The following is a 20,864-nucleotide window of genomic DNA, read 5'->3' as shown; positions in this document are numbered from 1 at the left end:
TTTTTGTGTGTGTGCCTAAAGTGAGTCCACTTTTCATTTGTTCTGTTTGGTCTGCTTACTGATTGTCGTTAGTCATTGAAAGACTTTTTTGGGTTGGAGAGTAGACGATGTTGGGAAATAACTCTGTTGGGGTTGTATGGGGTGTGAAAGAGTGAATACTCCTATCAGTATTCAGCCAAACTTTCCCACGTGACAGTATCCCATGCCAGTCACTAGCGAGGGTTGTTTTTGAAACACGTGGGAAGTTTGCCTCACTAAACGCTAGAATAACCGGCACGGTGGCCTAGTGGTAAGGCGTCCGCCCCGTGATCGGGAGGTCGTGGGTTCGAACCCCGGCCGGGTCATACCTAAGACTTTAAAATTGGCAATCTAGTGGCTGCTCCGCCTGGCGTCTGGCATTATGGGGTTAGTGCTAGGACTGGTTGGTTCGGTGTCAGAATAATGTGACTGGGTGAGACTTGAAGCCTGTGCTGCGACTTCTGTCTTGTGTGTGGCGCACGTTATGTCAAAGCAGCACCGCCCTGATATGGCCCTTCGTGGTCGGCTGGGCGTTAAAAAAAACAAAACCGCTAGAATATGCACTTTTTCGCAGTCCATACAGGCACGACAGAGTTATTTCCGAAGTTCGTCTTTTACACTGGGTACAGGATGGCTGATCGTATCGTACTCCCTCCTTTCATCTGGTTGTGTGAATCATCACCAAGTGTCTTGGTTTTTTTGAAGAGTGACGTCCCCTTGCACAAAATCCTCCCACATTCAGTGTGTGTAAATATGATCAGATGTGGAACCCAGTACTTACTTACTTAGGTCCTTTGCCCCCAGCGGAGCATAGGCCATTGACGACATTTCTCCTGTTCTGGGCTGTTCTCTCCGCTTCTGCCCAGCTGTTGCCTTGCCTCTTCAGTTCTGCCTCTGTGTCCCGCCTCCAGCTGTTTCTCGGCCTCCATCTCTTTCTTTTCCCCTGCGGGTTCCAAGTGAGAGCCTGGCGGGTGATGCTGGATGTTGGTTTCCTAAAACTCTAAAAATCGTTGGCTAAGCTCATGCGTCCCTGCTGATGTATCTGAATGCTTTCCCACAAAATTCTGTTCACCGCTTCCATTCTATGCGTGCGATTTTACCCACTCCCAGCCACAGACGCCCAAACACACACGTCACATTTTCCATTGTGTCAACGTGTTTAATAGGGATTGATGACACCCTCACTCTCCTCCCCTACAGTCCCCATTCCATTCCCTTTGAAAACAAACCTTGTGTTCAACAAATGAAATGTGTTTCGTCTTTCGTTTTACACACACAAACACACGCACGAGCGCGCGCTCGCACGCACACACACACACACACACACACACACACACACACACACACACACACACACACACACACACACACACACACACCTCTAGCGTCTGTCCTTTTGAGGCACAAAAACGTCTACCCCATTTCCCACCCACTTCCCCTCCCTTCCAATAATACTGAATAGTCTGGCCAAAAAGATTAGACATTTAGCTAAATGGATGTTTTTCCATCGTCCGTTGCATTTGTTGGAGAAAAAGATGTTGAGAAGTTGCCCACCCAATCGTCTTGCCATACAGTGGTATGGTGGTTCTATTTTGTATCAAGAATTGTTTGTGCAAAACGTAACGATGTTCAGGAGTTGCCCACCCAATCGTCTTGCCATACATTGGTATGGTGGTTCTATTTTGTATCAAGAATTGTTTGTACAAAACGTAACGATGTTCAGGAGTTGCCCACCCAATCGTCTTGCCATACATTGGTATGGTGGTTCTATTTTGTATCAAGAATTGTTTGTGCAAAACGTAACGATGTTCAGGAGTTGCCCACCCAATCGTCTTGCCATACAGTGGTATGGTGGTTCTATTTTGTATCAAGAGTTGTTTGTGCAAAACGTAACGATGTAATGCACTCAATGACATAAAAGAGAATGTCAGTGTACCGAGGGCACCGCAGATTCAGTACTCTGCTCAAATTGAACAAGGAGGGTTGAAAACGACGTTAAACACCAAATAAAGAAAGAACAAGGAGGGGCAAAGAATCTCAAACACACGACTATCTCTATTATCAAAGATCCAACTCAGCTTACGCGCAGCTTTTAATGGATTCTGCCATGGTTCTAACCGGCACACAAGTCTGTATTGATTTCCTGGACTGAATGTCACAAAGACAGCGTCTTCTTCCAGTAAAAGAGTTATTTCCCTTTTACCGGAACTGTGTCTAAGCCGGAATGACAGCTTGATTCCAACGAGCGTGGTGTTTATTTGTTTGCTGTTGTTTTGTTTTGTTTTGGGTTTCCTTGTTGTTGTTCTTCTTCTACTTCTTTTTTTTCGGGGGGGGGTGGAGGGGGGGGGGGGGATCTGTGTTATTACACACTATTTTCTTGGCTCTTTATTTCAATAGATAGGGTAAAGGTTCTGTTGGTATTTTAAAGAGGGATTTACTATTCCAGACGATTTTGTCTTCCCTACCGTCTTGATAGCTTTTTAGACCAGATCAGTTTTGACATGTTTTGGCTGTTTTAGGAATCAGGTAACGGTTTTTCTTTTTTTCTTCTGTGTTTTCTCCCCCTTTTTAACTTCAAAGAGGATTTTTACCATTTAAAAGAATAGTGTGTCTGCTACCGTTTTTGTCGATGGATAGAGAAGATCGGGTTAGATTTTATTTAGTTTGCAAATCAGTCTGCTTATTTACACAGCCTCGGTGTAATGCAGCAACGCAGGCCAAAGGGTTAGAACATCTGCAATTTTGTTATTGATTTTTCCGCATTTAGCCTCGTTACAGCCATGAAACTTGTTGAATGTTTCCCTTTCAAATGATTGTGCCGAGGTTTTTCAGAATGTGTGTGTGTGTGTGGCGAGGGCTGGATGTAAAAAAGCATATATTCTTGCTTATCTATTACCCTCGATAATAAAGATTTTGTCTTGTCTCGCTCTCTCTCTCTCTCTCTCTCTCTCTCTCTCTCTCTCTCTCTCTCTCTCTCTCTCTCTCTCTCTCTCGCTCTCCTCGCACCTTCCCCTAGCTTGTTGTTCTTTCAATTTTAAAGCATACGATGTATGGACAGCATAATCCAAATGTCACGTGTGAACACTTCTCAACGTCAAAAAAAAACAAGCGCATTAAGTCGTAGTGTTTTAAATAGTAATTACTATGTCACTTTTGACTTGAAATGAAAATGAGTGTTTCCACCGAAAATACTAGTAATTACAACAGAAAATGAGATACAACAGTGATATATTGTCCAACCTCCCTGCTTATTATACATATGTAACGGTCATTTGTTATACTAATAAGGTCGGTCTGAGAACCGGTAACATTGAATTTTTGTTAGGCCTCTTTCACGTCATCATGCTGATAAATGAAGAGTCTGACGTTTTATTTCTCATTCGCTTGTACAAACGTACAAATACCATTTATGCTCGTGTAGAACAGCTGTATCTTGCAAATCGCCACCTCAGATTTGTGACCCTCCACCACGAAATGAGTCGCATGTCACCTCGCGCGGTTCTGCGCTAGGCTTAATATAAGTCCGGGGAGTGTCTGGTAACAGTGTGAGGGTCACCTTAGTCACAGGCTTATAACTCTTTTCTAAAACGGTTTTCACCACTGGATAGAGCATACAAAACTCTTTAAGAAAATGTACAAATATGAAAATCATGCAAAGGTGACATGCGACTCATTCCGTGGTGGAGGGTCACATTTGGCCACAGCCTTTTTCCGTGGTATAAGACCATCCCTCCACTTGGTCACATACCACAGGCAACAGTCTTAGTGCTCAGCTCTGCGCACAGTGGGAATTAGTTGATGAAGCGATTGGTGTTTTGTTTTTAATTGATTGATTTATAAAAAATAAAAACAATTAAACCTCATCATAGCAGGCTGTTGGAGCATTGAGTTTTGGTCTTTTCCAATGTAAAATCATGGTCAGATCTGAAATGCTGAGCCGAAATGGGTTTTTTTTTACGAGAAAGGAGTTTGTTTGTTTGTTCGTTCATGGGCTGGAACTCCCACGGCTTTTACGTGTATGACCGTTTTTACCCCGCCATTTAGGCAGCCATACGCCGCTTTCGGAGGAAGCATGCTGGGTATTTTCGTGTTTCTATAACCCACCGAACGCCTCTGACATGGATTACAGGATCTTTTTCGTGCGCACTTGGTCTTGTACTTGCGTGTACACACGGGGGTGTTCGGACACCGAGGAGAGTCTGCACACCGCAAAGTTGACTCTGAGAAATAAATCTCTCGCCGAACGTGGGGACGAACTCACGCTGACAGCGGCCAACTGGATACAAATCCAGCGCGCTACCGACTGAGCTACATCCCCGCCCCACGAGAAAGGAGTGAACCTGTAAAGCACTAATTTGGCGGGTACTGTGAGGGAAATAAAATGAGTAGACGGTTGATTGTATTCTCCCTTACTCCCCTTTTGTTAAGCGTTTGCACACTCGAAATGTTTTTGTTTTTTCTCCCGTTTGTCGCAATTTTATGTCTATTGCAAATTTGTGACATTTCTAATAAACTTTGATTTTGACTGTGACAGTTCTGTTTGTGAAATATCTGAATATTTAAATGGAAAAGGGGATATATGGGGAGGTGTAATCCTTATGTCTACGTGCATGGTATCTTTGTAAGATTCCCTTACTCTGTTAACCGCAGTCTGTGTGTCTCCTGCAGGCACTGATCGAGGAAAGGGAAGGAATTAATGCAGGGAAGTCTATGCGCGATTGTTTTCTTTCGTTTTCAATATGGCACACAACTGAGTATTTAAGAGTGATGTCTTTCCAGCATTAATATTATCTTTTTTGCGTTCACTAGAAATAGACAAATTGTACTTACGTATTTTACAACCATGTCAGTGTTTTATATGGAGTTTTGAAACAAAATAACAATGCATGTTTCCTTCAACGCCAGTCGTACACTGTACTAACGTGTGTGTGTGTGTGATTTGCTTGTATACCGAAGCTCACTGCCTTCCCCATGTCTTGCCTGAAATGTTTTACTCCGATGATATCTACCCTGTTATCCGACTGTTGCTTATTCATGTGTCTATGTACAGAAAATAAATATCTATTCTGTACGCAGTTGTGTTTACGAGCTTGCTTTGTCTACGCCGTGATTCCACGAGCAAGAGAGACTGAGAGAGAGAGGGGGGGGGGAGGAAAAGAGAGGAGAGAGAGTTTCACAAACATCTGTCCGGTAGTTTTCCAGGGTTTGCGACACACACACACACACACACACACACACACACACACACACACACACACACACACACACACGTACACAAACACACACACGCTCACACCATCACACACACACATGAAAGAGATTTCTTTCTTTCTTTATTTGGTGTTTAACGTCGTTTTCAACCACGAAGGTTATATCGCGACGAGGGAAAGGGGGGAGATGGGATAGGGGAAAGGGGGGAGATGGGATAGAGCCACTTGTTAAGTGTTTCTTGTTCACAAAAGCACTAATCAAAATGAAAGAGATGGAATAGCTGATCGAGTGATGACAATGTTGATTGATAAGTATTTTTTGGTGCGGTGAACTTGAGGCTATATTGTTCTATCAATCCATCGATATATTTTACACTTTCACCCCAGAAATCAATCAATCAATCAATGAGGCTTATATCGCGCATATTCCGTGGGTACAGTTCTAGGCGCTCTGCAGTGATGCCGTGTGAGATGAAATTTTATACGGCCAGTAAATTGCAGCCATGTCGGCGCATATTTACCTTTCACGGCCTTATTCCAAGTCACACGGGTATGGTAGACAATTATTAACTGTGCCCAAGCAATTTTGCCAGGAAAGACCCTTTTGTCAATCGTGGGATCTTTAACGTGCACACCCAATGTAGTATACACGGGGGGTGGTTCGGACACCGAAGAGAGTCTGCACACAAAGTTGACTCTGTGAAATAAATTTCCGCCGAACCTGGGATCGAACTCGCGCTGACAGCGGCCAACTGAATACAAATCCAGCGCGCTACCAACTGAGCTATATCCCCGCCCCTATGAAATGAAGCACGTGTACACATATTGAACACAAGAATCATTTTAAGCTTTCATTGGCATTGTTTCCTCTTTTTTTTGCAGACATGTTGGCAGGAAGTGAGTGTTTCACCCCACTCTTGCAAGGTAGGTTGATCACTGATGACAAGTTCTGATTGTTTTTCCTTTTTAAACGGATGACAATCCGTACTCTGCAGATGGATCTAACCGAGATGGATCTAACCGATACACGGAAGCAACATTGGGAACAAACTGTTATTCAATCTGTGAATATTTCATGTGTGAGGGGTATAACTGCAAGTAGCCTACGTTCGCTAATGTAGAGAAATAATTTTTGACTCAAACTTCAAGTTAAATTGTTTTTGCTGTCAGAGCCATCTTTCTGAAGGAACAATATTTTACATGCCACTGGATTGTTGTATATTCCTTCTTATTTTGCAATGACAGGCTCAGCTTTCATTTGATTGTAATGTGTTTCTTATTTGAAGCTTTGTATCATAAAAGCTCTGTAGAAGTGTTGCACTTGTTTTGCAGACTGCATTAGGCGTGGTACCTATTGCACACACCCACCCCCCCCCCCCCCCCACCCTGCCTATTTATCTAAAACACCCACCCACACACAAACACAGGGTGCTGACAAAGGATTTTTTTCCATTCTCCTTCAGGCCATCGCTTAATTTCTTGCAGACTGAGGAGCAATGGACGTTTGAGCAGCTCCTAAACCTGGGGCACACAAGCCACAAGGTAAATAAGGTATCAGTATATGAACAAATGTTTTCCCTTTGGTTTTTATCGCACCATTTTTTCATAAAACTCTGTAAATTGTGGCAATTACACATTATGCCAATAACATTATTATGAAGAATGAAGATTTTCAACTTATCATTGAAGAAATGAAATCAAGCATTTTTGTTCATTCTGTATTTGATGATTATTTTCCAGTCTTTGGGTTGGCATAGTGGGTGAAATAAGGGTGAGGAGTGTCGGTTGGTGTTATTTCTTAGGTCTTGGTGATGTAATATTTTCCCTACGGTATTATTCATGGTTATCATAGTGCAGATTCCAGGGAAACGGTTTTTTGAACAGCCTCTTAAACTGAAAAGCTACAAGGTCAACAACATAAACAGGTTACTGGTGTCTCGGGCATTGATGTTTTTAAAAAGATTTGCACAGCAATTTTTGTGTGTGTAAAGAGATAATGAAAATAAAACATAACAACTTTTATATTTTTGAAGTGGAATTAAATGTTTTCATTTTTTTATTTTGAAGTGTTTTTTGTATGCAGGTTTTATTGGATGGGTGGGGGGTGGTTTTGATGGTTCTGATTTATTATGATGTAAGGGTGGGTTTTTTCCTTAATTATTTATTTAATTGGTTTATGCAGACTTCATGGCAGCCACTGACCTGACGATATGACAGCCATGAATATCGAACGCAGAAGAAGAAAAAGAAGAAGACAGTCTAACAGGAAAATAATTCTGGTATGCTCATAATGTCTATGCCAGTTAAAAAAAAGTCATGAATTGAAGTTTACCCAGGTTAGACATTAGCATGTCGTAATTGTGACAATGAATGTATCCGTAAACGCACCAAGAGACTTACTTAGAAAAATTGAAGTCAGGCATCGTCAATATGACTACAATCACAAACTAAATAAGGGGAAATCATGTCAATTTGGTGGTCTGGATCATCAGCTGTTGCTCATTCGCTATAATGGTCTACTTGACAAAGCCCGTCTTCATGTGCTTCTTTGTTTCTTTATACCTAGTGTAGACAACATGTAGGCGTTTGCAGACTGTTTATTGTATTGCTGTTGTTTGTTTGTGAGTAAACCTATGGTGTGACCTCAATTGTTTGAAATGTGTTGTGTGAGGTGTTTCTCCATGCCCCCAGAAGAACCGACATTATATTAAAACCTTCATACCCTGAAAATACTTGCATACTAGATGTTGTTTCTTATTGTAATGATTGGGGACAGGCAAGCTCTTAAATTGTGCAAGCCTTCAGAAAACTGTCAAGTCTGATTTGCTAGAACAAGCGATATTAACACGTTATTAAGATGAATATTTCATTAAATATGTGCAGGAACTACTTCAGCAGATTCATATGGCCAGTCTCACAATGCAAGGAAGGTGAGTAGATTGAATTATGTCTTTCCCACCTGTTCTGTGTTTAGTGTCAGCCGTGATTGCCTGATGAGAATTTGAAAACATGTTTCTAACTAACATGAACCCAACCATGAAACGTGATGTAGGTGAGTAGCCCATCTAGAAAAAAGAACCTGTTCTAATTCGGAATTAGAACAGGTTCTTTTTTCTAGATGGGCTACTCACCTACATCACGTTTTATGGTTGGGTTCATGTTAGTTAGCAACATGTTTTCACATAGAAAATGGTGGGCACCTGAACAAATATCTGCACATTACAATGAAGTCTTACTTTGTGATCTGATGGTTAAATAACCCCCCCCCCCCACCCCCACCCCACCCCCCCACCCCCAAGAAGAAGCTCACATAACTACCAACTACACAATTTCATTACAGAATCAAACAATGGGAAGAATCAGGATTCAGCAGTGCTAGGTCGTTGAGGGGGATAGCTATCACTAGGCACTCAGCAATGAAAAGTTGAGGTTTTCACGGACATTAACAAAATCCAGTAACCTACGGACAGTAAATTTCACAGGGAAGGGAACAAGAACGTCAAAAATGGAAAAGTATGTTTTTTCTTTCAAACCATTGATAGAGCTCTGAAGCTTCACACAAGTTTTGCAGAGAGAGCACTCGGCCTATTCATTTTTGGCACTAAAACATGCGCACACACAAAAAGAAAGTTTTTAAAAAGTGGCGCCGATGTATTCTCACACTCACAGCCTTAGAATATTGCAGTTTGTATGTTACCAAATTGAGGCATGATTTTACTCCATGCAATTACCTGACCAAATCTGCGACAGTCGGGCAAACTTCTTACAAGTCGGATTGGGCCTTCAATCAAATACTCAGAAACCAGCAGCTACTTTAAGTAATACTAGTTTTGTTGTTATTTTGTACAGCTTGTACTGAATGTGTTTTCTTTTATCTCCTCAGAATCGAGTCAGCCAGAGAAAGACCATTGAGAGGGAGAGCGCACAGTAAAGCATATATGGCATGCACTTCGGTGGACCAGTGCCATCATCTTCATAACAAGAGATGCAGATCATATTTTCTTATGTTTAAGTATAGCTGTTAGCAAAAGTATTTGACGATTCTTGGGTACGACTTTCGTGTTTAATCCTATTAGCTTGTGCACAGCCTCAAAATCTGTTTTATTTTGATTTATCATTTATAGTTTGAATTTTTTTTTTAATGGAATTAGTCCAAATGTAAATACATCTAAGGTTGCAATATTGTTTTCTTGTATATACCCTTAAAACTACCTCTTCGTGTAAACAAAATTTAATTGTAAAAAGAAGTGTTTGTTCAAGGGAGATAATTTGAAGCGAATTTTTTTTAAATCAGTAAAACTGCATAGTGACATCTTCAATTAAATAAAAAGAATAAGGAATAAAGGTATACACATAGGTTGTACCCATTTTCTTGATTGCACTGCTTTTAAGTAGAAAGCTTTTTTTCTCAGAATTATTTTACAAATAAAATTCAAGGGAGGCAATTGATATGATAAAAAGGAAGAATTTTTCTTTTCTTAGAATACTGTACACATTAATTTTAGTAAAGTATAATTTACAAGACAAAACACAAGGTTTTTTCTGTGCCTACTACTTGACAAGAGAACCACGAGATTTGTGCAGATTATTAAAAAAAATGCTGTACAGTATATTTTACAAAGACAGATCCATACAATATATATAATTTTGTAATAGATGTTTACAATTTGTGGGTATGTTTTTTTTTAGCCACAACAAGTGTGTTTGTCTTGTGATTTGAGAGCTTTAGCACTGGATGCTTAGAATCCTCTTGATCATTTACTTCAGTAGGTTAAGCCACCTTCTCCAAAATCTTCTCTCCTATTCTGTGCTTACTACAGTGGGTTTGACAAGAGAACCACGAGATTTGTTTTTGTAAATATGTTGCTTTTATTCTGTACACTTTAATATTTTAATCCTATGTGCACATTTTTTTTTTAACTGTGGTTTTTTTTCCCTGTATTCAAAGTGTGTATGGAAACCACAACCTGTCACAGCAGTATTATTAATCTGGATCTCCCTGCTAAGAACGTAATTAACAGAACGTGTGCATGAAGCCAAAGAACTTAAAAAGAATTTCTGCTACTTCACTCAAAATACGTCCATCCTCACACTCATATTTTCTAAAAATAATATTTGTTCATACAAACATGTTTGCGAATTATTCAATTTTGCGTAAAATATTCAATTACGATTTCTTTGTGTGTTGCAAAATTATGTAATAAAATTATGCAAGATCAAATTCAAAACAGCAATAAAGCTGCTGACGGCAGAATACCTCTGTTGACTTCTCTATCTGTTGGGTCAAACTATGCCACAGACATGTTTCTTCTAGTAGCTCAATATTACGTGATACAGTCTCAAAGACAGAACAACGCAATAACCTTTTTTTGTGTAGATTCGATTGACTTTTTCCTGAAATAAAATATTCATGAAGCCGGTTCTGACTGAGTTAATATATTTCTGGAAAGCTGAACAACGCAATGCGTCTGTGACTGGTGAAGAAGCAGAGCTGGAGCTTTTTGTATTGTTTGTCGTTGGTTTTATTACACACGCACTCACATACGGTCAACAAAATGTTGCATGTTCCTGCTTGACAAACAAATGCCTGCATACATGCGTGCACGTACGAACGTACGAACATTCATACCTGTGCAAACAATCTGCCACTTCAAGTTCAACACCCAAACCCCACACATTCCTCCAAAAGGAGTCTGAAGTATAATACTGGCATTTGTGGTATTGAACGAGGACCTCAACTTCCATTGTCTAGTGCATGTGGGTCTCATGTTGTACGTGTGAAACCACTTACTTAAAAAAGAAAAAATCTTGTAAGCTTATCAACAAAAAATGAACAATTATATTCTTAAACAAACTGGTTAGAATAACAGATTTAGGAGAATGCAATGCAAGGAACATCATTATCTAATTCGGTCGATGCTTAGATCTAGAAAAGCACCCACTTATTCCAGTATAATAGAGAGAAAAAATCCAATTGAAAAAGTTTCAGATCTAGACAAGGCAAGCACTAGCCGCAATTTTAGCTAGCAAACTCGAACTTGCCCTGCATTCATGCAAGGTCGAACCACTTTCCCTGCCTAGTGGGGGTTTGGCGGGTAGAGGGCCGGTGCTGGCAGTGGCACACTCGGAGTGAAACGACATGTCACCTACTTCGATAGCTTCTCCGGATTTACGTGTACAAACAGCGTCCGGGTTTACCGCTTCGATTCTAAACCCTAGTTTCTCATGTTGGTAACAAACTGGCTATTTGTTTATCAGATGTGTCGTTGTTCCACATTAAATGATGCTAGAATGCAAGATCGCAATCATTTGGTTATCAAACCAGGTTGTGTTCTTTTTTTCATCACCTTTTTCCGCGCAAACAGTTTTGCGCCATTTCTTTTGCGCAGACTGGGCGGGACAGGAAGCGGAAGCGCATCAAAATTTCTGATTGGACAATGATGCCGACGCCCACTTGACCCCCACTACAATGTCAAGGTCGGAAAGTCGTGAATAGACGCTTGGTCTGTGCACCTTGAAGAAGGCCTGCGGGCCGAAAATTTGGATTTAAAAAGATGCGACATTCTGGCTTGGTTTTGAACTTTTTATTGTGTTGTTTAAATAAGCTTTTTAAGTTTTAAAAAGTTTTCCAGCCTTCATTGTGTGGAGTGGTGCAGCGGAAAAAGAGTTTCTTGAATTATATATATATGTGTGAGTGTGTGTGTGTGGGTGTGTGTGCGTGTGTGTGTTGGTTCGTGGGTGTGTCTGTTGGTTTGAGTGTGTTTGTGTTTCTGTGTGTATGTGTGTGTGTGTGTGTGTGTGTGTGTGTGTGGTGTGTGTGTATGTGTGTTTATGTGTCTGTAAGCCTATATGTGACTCTCTCTCTCTCTCTCTCTCTCTCTCTATGTCTGTCCGTTTGTATGTCTATATAAACATGCGTACATCTGTCTGTCTCGATGAGATCTTGGGTGTTGATTCAGATATAACTCGGGGTACAGGCTGACCTGAGTTTAAAGGCACAGTAAGCCTCCCGTAAACCATCACAGATACGGTCAGGCTTTTACACACAGTACAAACACCCTTTCATTTAAACACTCACCGATTGAGAACATCCTAGGTGCCCTCCGTAAAGAGCGAACAATTTTCAAAGAATTTATTTTTGCGTGGTTTATCTTACCCCTGAGCCATCGTGAACCCGTGTGATCCAGTTTCCCTTTTTCACAATGGAGTCGTCAGTTAGTCATTTGAATGCGACTCGATGTGAGCTTATCTACAATAGCACGTTTTTATGCACGAAACAAACGGCTGTGGTTCACAAGAACTCTAGCGATGGCTTTTGACTGTTGAGAGGAACGGCGGACTATGCATAAACCGTCGTCTGCTACGACCCTTGCGTGACCCTGCTTCCGGGCTTTTCTTTTTTCAAACTTTCACAACTTCGAATTGTACTGATCTTGTCTTGATGAAAAAAGAATTCTTTTATGATTAAAGAATGTTTGTGTAACAAGCTTTCAATTTATTATTTAGATGATTTTAAAAGTTAGGTCTAGCGCAAAACGAGGCGCCATTGTTGTAGACGAGCAAGTCCACGAAAATAAATTCTTTGAAAATTTCTCAGGCTCGACAGAAAGCAGCCAGGATGTTCCCGTTCGTTGAGCGTTCAAATGGAAGTATGCTTGTACTGTACATATGTAGACGCTCGGGGAGCTCTGTGATGGTTTACGGGAGGTTTACTGTGCCTTTAATGCACGTTGCTGCCAGTGCATGCACCGCTTTACGTCGTTCTGTGTTTGTGTGTGTGTAAGTGTAAGTGTAGGTGTGTGTGCGAGTGTGTGTGCGTGTGTGTGTGTGTGTCTGTCTGTCTGTGTGTGTGTGTCTGTAAATGCGTGTGTGTGTGTGTGTGTGACTCCCTCTCTCTCTATCTCGCCCTCTGTCTGCCTGTGCATGCGTACATCTATCTGACAAAGACACTTCTCTAGGATATAATTATATACAGATAAAACCAGGAAGCGAAAAAAATGGATCATCCAATGTTTAATGCAAACGGACCGGCCGAAATATTAATATCAACATAACTGTCAACTAGTCACCGGCATATCCATTTTTATCATCTTCTTTCATAATATAGATCTGAGACCATCTCAGATACTGGGTAACAGAAGTGGGACACAAGTTTAAAAAAAATTTTTGCAGAAAAACTGATGAAATGGTTTATATAATAAAGAGCAGTTCGAAAACGCGTTCCGCAAGTAGTTTTGGTTTAAAAAAAAATTAATAATAATTTTTTTTTTAATTGCAGATTGACGGAATTTCTGTCAGACTTATTTTCAGATTGACGGGCTAGTTTCACCCATTTCAATGAAATTTATTAAGGGTAGCAAGCAATGAATCGTACACGCATCCGATTGTGCATCGTTCGTCACACTGGAAACACAGAAAGCTGCAGTGCCGAAGGGCAGTCATGTTCAAAATCGTCGCTTATTTCAAGCAATATGCGCCATCGGCTTCAAATACTGATTGAAACTTATTTATACAACATTGAATTATTATTTACTGATCATATTTTGGTTCCAGCAAGTCCAGCAGTTTCGCAAAACGCAAATAAAACAGAGTAGAACGGTGCAGATCACGTTACGTCACAGGAACGAAACCGGAAACGACCCAGTTTAAAATCCGAATTTCTAGTCCATACGGGTCAGATCTGAGCTATTTTTATAGCTGACCTCGTTCTCACATGCTATGTGTGCGTACTGGAACAGGCTTTCGAAACCCGTCTCGTGGTAGTGTCAAAAATAGGCCGCGATCACGTTCGTGACATACGGAACCGAAGCGAAAGTTCCGCCAGATAAAAGCGTCCTGTGCAATGATTTATTAATCTGCGCATTACTGCAGATTACTAATCGAAAGTATGACATTTTGCACATGATTTCAACTCCCACATAGCATGAGTTTACACAGGTGAGGTGACGTGTCTTCATGATTGTGAGAGGGCCCCCTCTGGACACGAATGTGACGAACGAATGTACTTTATTTCCCCTTCGCTTCTCTTGAATACCCTAAGTCAAAAAACATTTTCTGTAATGCCTACTTCAAAATGAACTTACTTTACAACTTCAAGTGCTCTTTTACGGTTTTAGAGCTCTATGATTTTTGCCTCAGCTTTCAACAAAGATGCGTGGGGTCTCTGTGTCCCGCTTTTCAGCGCCATTTTGACACCTATTTCCAAAGTTTCTACGTCTATCATAAAATAATGATTTACTTTGCACATAATCAAATGTCATTTTTAAATACTAGAATGTATATATATACAGTGATCCCATACTGCCTATTTTAGACACCAGAAAGCGTGATTGAAGTAAATTGCAAAATTACAGAGGCACCTCAACAATTTGCGGGTGTTACCCAGTATCTAAGATGGTCTTATTCTCAGAAGGATTTCGCTCGTAATCTCAGCTATAATAACCCTGAGTGCGGCGCGCAAATTTTGTTCCCGTCTGCGGCCGACCGATGAGTCGCCGAAGTCGCTGAAGTCGGCTAAGTCGCTGCCAGTGTGTGAAATGGAGTCAAAACTTCTCTTCGACATGTCGCCGCCATTTTCCTGCGACAGTTTCCACCCGAGCTCACTGTAGGCAGCTGCTTCGTCCAGATCACCGCTCTGAAACATTCAAAGTAGAAGTCATTATAATATTAATAATAGTAATAATAATAATAATAATAATAATAATAATAATAATAATAATAATAATAATAATAATAATAAGGGTATTTATATGGCGCAAATCATAATAAAGTTCCAAGCGCCTTACAATTAATGTTCATTCTAATAATCTTCATTACAGCAACAATACACATTTAACTGACAAATTCGGAAGCAGATTGACAGTTAATGTTCCAAAATCAAGAATCAAGTAACAAGAAAGGTCAGTTTTTGGAACGTTTAATCAATAACCAAGCGAAACCTTCACTGGCACGCTGATCGAGCGGTCTTTGCAGAGGACAAACAACGAATGGCAATGAGATCAAACTGTTCAGAGATCAATCACGCTTTTAATCTTTGGTATGTGTCCCCTTGGCATGTTTTCATTTTTCTTTTTCATTTTCATAACTTTATTGTCCCATCGCTGTGAAATTCGGGTCGCTTCCTCGACAGTGGAAAGCTAACAGCAACAGAGTCACGCTGCCCAGGTGGGTGCGTGTTCAGGTGTAATCAGCCACCTGTACGTATGGCAGAATGACCGAGGTCTTTTACGTGTCACAGTGGTGAGTCCGTATCCCATATCCCGTATAAAATTTCATCTCCCACGGCATCACTGCAGAGCGCCTAGAACTGTACCCACGGAATATGCGCGATATAAGCTTCATTGATTGATTGATTGATTGATTGATTAAAAGCCTGACCAGGTAAGAGATGGTTAGCAAATTCGTGTACACGGGGACGACTCTGCCTGAAATCAAATACGACAAAGTGACGTTGTTAACCCGTGATTTGTAAAAATGTAAAAACATTTTACAAATTACGTCGAACCTAAAACCGCGATTTGTAAAAATGTTTAAAAAATCGCATTCCACAAAGTAGTAGCCTACATGCCTTTTATCCCAGCGAAGCTGGAGGTATCCCACGAACGCTATACTGTAATCGACTTGAGAAATGTTCATACCGATAATAGGGGAAGGGCCCCTAATATGGACCACTTTTTGTTTATTGCTGATAACTAGCTTGTTTTCGTGTAAAGAAGTTTCATTTTGTGTTTGGTAGTCCTTCTTTCTTAGGTGAACCGTTAGGCCTAATTAGAGTAAAATAGCTTTGATACACATTCAGCAAAAATTAAATACAGAAAAAATCACAAAGGGTCCATATTAGGAGCCTGGGCGCCTAATATGGACCAGTGAAGCGGCCTTCACGAATCACTGTAAAAAGCCCCCTATATTTCAAAATAACATGATACAAATTAGTGTACAAGTCAGCCTAATTAAAATATGCTCTAGATTTATCTGTTTCGGGTTGATGAGAGCATTATTTGAAGCACACCAGGAAACTAGAGAAGCTTATCAAAAACAGAGTGAAAATAAGTGAAATTATCAACTTCCACGAAAAAAAGACTTTTCGTTGCATTTTTTTTTAAATCTCGAGGGCTAGTTATAGGTTATTACCAGCAAGCTTCTTAATGAATTAATGAAAATAGCCTTTAGCTTTTATTTTCTTCGATTTGTTAAAGGTGGTCCATATTAGGGGACTCGCACATACTTTGAGATTTTGCTATTATTTTTTGTTTGCAGTAGAAACTCGGGGTCAACACTGCTAAAATGTAACAAATACGGTTTTAGCTGTCATATATAGCCATTTCTGTTTGATAAAAGCTTTGGCTGTAGACAGAAACGAGTCCGTTTTAGGCGGCAAATTTAGAGTGAACGCTGCCAAAAGTGAAAAAAGAGAAAAAGCCTAACGGTTTTGAGATTTGTGTTTCTGCAACTGTTTTGACATGAGCAAGTTATCCAAAGAGGGTGAATACAGCGAATAAAACTTTTTTGAGCGCTCTAGCGCCGTTAGTTGGTGGTGGTCCATATTAGGAGCCGGTCCATATTAGGAGCCCTTCCCCTACATGAAAGAAGGAATCTTTGGGCCCGGCTACGGGCTACAGTTGAAGATGGAAGTTCACCAAAAATTGGGACCATACTAACACAAATACGGTGGGTGCAATAGGCGCCCCCATTTTTTGAGCAAACGCCACCCAAGGCCGCTTTGGACGGGTAGAAATTCTGTAGTTTCCAAGTCTATGTGTGTGTGGTTATCCAAGACTATGTATAAAGCTCGCGTAAGAAGATTACGTCACGGTCAAAAGTCTTTGACGTCAATTATTGCATCATGACGTCATGCCTCCCTGTAGTCGTTTTCTCTCGCGGTGTGTGTGTGTGTGTGTGTGTGTGTGTGTGTGTGTGTGTGTGTGTGTGTGTGTGTGTGTGTGTGTGTGTGTGTGCGTGTGTCTTTCTCTCTGTGTGTGTGTGTGTGTGTGTGTGTCTGTCTGTCTGTCTGTCTGTCTGTCTGTCTGTCTCTGTGTGCGTTGAAATACGTATGTGTCTGCGTGTGTCTGTACGTGTGTGCCCGTTGCCTCAATTCAAAGAGCACATGACTTATTATCCGCAGGTCACGGTTTCTAATCCGGACCGGGATGGACACAGGCCAACTCCATGCGCAGACTCAGAGACGGTATCCATGTCCCACCTCTGTGTCACCAGTGTGTCAGGTAAAAGACCTCGATCATGCTGCCAGAAGTGCAGTCGGCTGTGTGAAGGAAATCACGGAATATAGAAGTGACGTAGCACGTACTGTGAATTCAGCTCACTCACTGACTGAGAGAGTTGACGTTGTGAATCGCAACGCAGATATCGTTACACTTGACCACTGTCCGGCGACAGAGAGGGGTTTGTCAGAGGAATCGACCGGGAGAAAGGAAGCCCGCGTAAAGCACGTTCAAGGTAAATGGAATAAGCATTTGAATATCGTGAATGTTTATCGCATAAGTTGAATCGACTAACACTGTAACTTTAAACATAGCAGACAGATATTTAAGACAAGATGTCCGCTATTTATGTTGTGCAGTGCGTCGTATAACCGGTCAGGCAGGAAGGTAGCGACCAGATGACAGTACTAAGGATCTGAGCAGCCGCCGGATTATCTTACCTATTGACTCGCCTAGCTGAGATTTGACGGGATTTCTAGAAGCTAGAGCACGGTTATTTTGTGTCCGTATGGTTGGACCATAGAGGTCACTGGGCGATAGTTACTGCGTAGACCGAGGTCGCCAGTAGAAGGATCTAGTAGTAAATACATTTCCTAGTGTACGGCTATAGACGCTGTGTGATTCTGTGTAGGACCAGAATTAAAATATGTCTGCAAGAACTTGAATACTTAAAGAGATAAGGAATATTTAGTAGACAGAGCAGACGGTGATTTTTGAATATACAAGAGCCGTGAGTCGTTACACTTAAAATAGATATCGTGTGCCTATGAGTTCACGGACTGTTTGTATTTCTTTACCTGAGTGAAGAGAAGAGAGTTTTGATAGTGCAATTGTACGAGATTGTCATCTCTAGTTGTTTTTTGCTACAAAACTGTGAGTACCGGATTTTTGAGTACCTAACATTTATGTTCATGATTGTGTGTATTTGTGTGTACGTTGTCATAGCTGATTAATACAGTAAAGGGAACTTACATTTAGAGTTGTGTTTGATTCCTGTATGACAGCGTATTAGTTCATTTACATTCATTCACAGGCTGATTATGTCTAAACACGTACATTCATAGGTAGCGCGATCCTGTTATGGATAGCGTTCCACTTGGAGAAGGTGATCCGAATTTCACAACGATGGGACGACAAAGTTGTGAAAGTGAAAATGAAAAATGATTTGCGACAGGCGTCTGTTTTGTGCCCAGCCCCACGTGAATTCTTGTGTCTGCGGGGGAGGGGGGGGGGCTGATATCGGAGAATTATTATATGAATGGATCGGGTGTGCGGAATTTTAATTTTTTTAATTTTTGGGGGGGCCCGGGGTGAGAGATATTTACGCACCATTACCTTATTTGTGCCTGCGCCTGAGGGGATCAAAAGCATCATTAACAAATCTTGACTGTCATAAAAAATGCCGTATGGTGTGGAAGCTAAAAACTGCACTTAATAAGTAAATAAACAAACAAATAGATGCATAAATAATTTAGACACGAAACAAATTGACACTTACAATGGTATTACGTTCTTACCTGAACGGGAAGGCAGTGAACCAGTGATGAGATCTGTAGAACTGCTGCGAAAACGAAGAACATGTTCACAAAACTGTGTGAGTCAACCATGGTGCAAGGACGATGTGATGGTCCCAAGTCGGTATGCGGACTGATTCTGGCACTGGCGGTTTACGACGATCGATGGCCGATTCTGGTTTGTCCGACTACAGCCGTTCTTTGTCCTGATTCTCTGGATTGATGGTGCTGGGTTGTGTCTGAAACAGAAGTGAACAGACTCAGTATGAAATGAACGTGCCTTCCTTCCGTGTGTACCGCCACAGATGTGTCCAGTCTTTTACATTGGGTAAGATCGAGCATCTTTCTGCTCAGACACTCATACCAGAATTCTACAGTTTGCCTGCTTTCTGCACAGAGTTGGACGTTTTTGCTCAATTAATTTAACAAATTGACTTCTTCTTCTTCTTCTTCTTCTTCTTCTTCTTCTTCTTCTTCTTCTTCTTCTTCTTCTTCTTCTTCTTCTTCGTTCATGGGCTTAGACTCCCACGTTCACTCATGTTTTTAGCACGAGTGGATTTTTACGTGTATGACCATTTTTACACCGCCTTTCAGGCTGCATACGCCGATTTCAGGGTAGGCATGCTGGGTATTTTCGTGTTTCTATAACCCACCGAACTCTGACATAGATTACAGGATCCTTTCCGTGCGCACTTGGTCTTGTGCTTGCGTGTACACACGAAGGGGGTTTAAGTCACTAGCAGGTCTGCACATAAGTTGACCTGGGAGATCGGAAAAATTGACTATATAAGGTGACACTTACGACATGAATCCAACATACCTTCCCACTCTTCACACAAAAAGGGCCCAAGATGTTAATTGTTGGTATATATCCAAGTGGAAGGTGTTTGTGGATTTCCAACCATATGCGGACCAAATGGGACCAAGTGGGGTCGTCCATCGCTATATCGCAGCAATTTGCGGACATCGGCCGAAAAATGCGACTATCTGAGGACGTCCTCAAATAGGCGGTCTTTGGTCCGCAAATTGCTGCAATATAGTGACGGATGTCCGCAAATAGCTGCACCTCCCTAAAAATGGAAATGCAAGTTGTCCTCATATTACTGCAATATAGGTGTGGACAACGAGCCCTGTTTTACACAAATTTGGTATCCATTGCCATATCCATGTTCAGATTATACACAGATTTCACACATTTGCAGAGCAGCTCTGTATTTAGTGCGTACTGTTGCAAGCGAGTTTACGTAGTTTTCAAACTGCTGTAAAATATGAACCAGATACAGCACGTCAAAAACAAAAGCAGATTTGTGGAGGACACTTAATGGCTGTCCGATTAGTAAATAGTGTGCAATTGCTGTCTTATGTTCACTTCCTCATTAAGTGTGTAATACGGGGTAAACAAGGTACAAAAATCGTAAAAATGCATTTTTGTCATTGAGGTAAAGATAGTCGTTGACGAATTTCATCCCTCTTTACACTACTCGTCAAAAAAAAAAAACTTTACACATGCGTTTGAGGGCAGATCTTTCTGATGAGTCTGTTGATCGTAAATCCAATTATTTTTTTTTTAAATTTTTTTCTTGTTCCTTTTATTGTTACATGTTTGTCTACCATAATTTACAATTATTATTTTGACATTATTTCAAACCTGTTATATTAAAATCGTCCGCCAAATTTTCTTTTGATTTAAGAGTACGCTTATAAGCCTAGCTTGTTGTGCTCCATTTTCCAAATTTCATGTATGCGGCAATTGTTCCAACGAAATTTATTGAATAAAAACTTGTTTAAACCAAAGGCCATTTATTCCCCTTATTTATTCAGTAAACAGATTGAGTTTACATGACGTAGTGTCGATTCAGTGGAACCAACAATACAGACACCCCCCAAAATCAAATTCACAAAAT

At 40.9% G+C, this 20,864-nt stretch overlaps 2 long non-coding RNA genes across 2 annotated transcripts in view; one reads left to right on the top strand and one right to left on the bottom strand.

Annotated features, from left to right (window-relative positions):
- The first annotated feature begins 6,080 nt into the window (after positions 1 to 6,080).
- LOC138978242 (uncharacterized) lies at positions 6,081 to 10,646 on the top strand. The gene is made up of 5 exons (XR_011459612.1): positions 6,081 to 6,152; positions 6,692 to 6,770; positions 7,411 to 7,507; positions 8,112 to 8,158; positions 9,112 to 10,646. It is a non-coding gene; the product is annotated as an uncharacterized lncRNA (long non-coding RNA).
- A 2,578-nt stretch (positions 10,647 to 13,224) lies between these two features.
- The window catches only part of LOC138978238 (uncharacterized), a 49,676-nt gene continuing 42,036 nt past the window's right edge, over positions 13,225 to 20,864 (bottom strand). The window contains exons 2-3 of the long non-coding RNA XR_011459610.1: positions 18,964 to 19,199; positions 13,225 to 14,862 (exon numbers count right to left, since the gene is read on the bottom strand). This is a non-coding gene — a long non-coding RNA (uncharacterized lncRNA). The remainder of the gene's footprint in view (positions 14,863 to 18,963; positions 19,200 to 20,864) is intronic.

This window comes from Littorina saxatilis, linkage group LG10, assembly GCF_037325665.1.
Source record: "Littorina saxatilis isolate snail1 linkage group LG10, US_GU_Lsax_2.0, whole genome shotgun sequence".
Classification (NCBI taxonomy): Eukaryota; Metazoa; Mollusca; class Gastropoda; order Littorinimorpha; family Littorinidae; genus Littorina; species Littorina saxatilis.
This window is presented reverse-complemented; position numbering and strand designations above follow the sequence as displayed.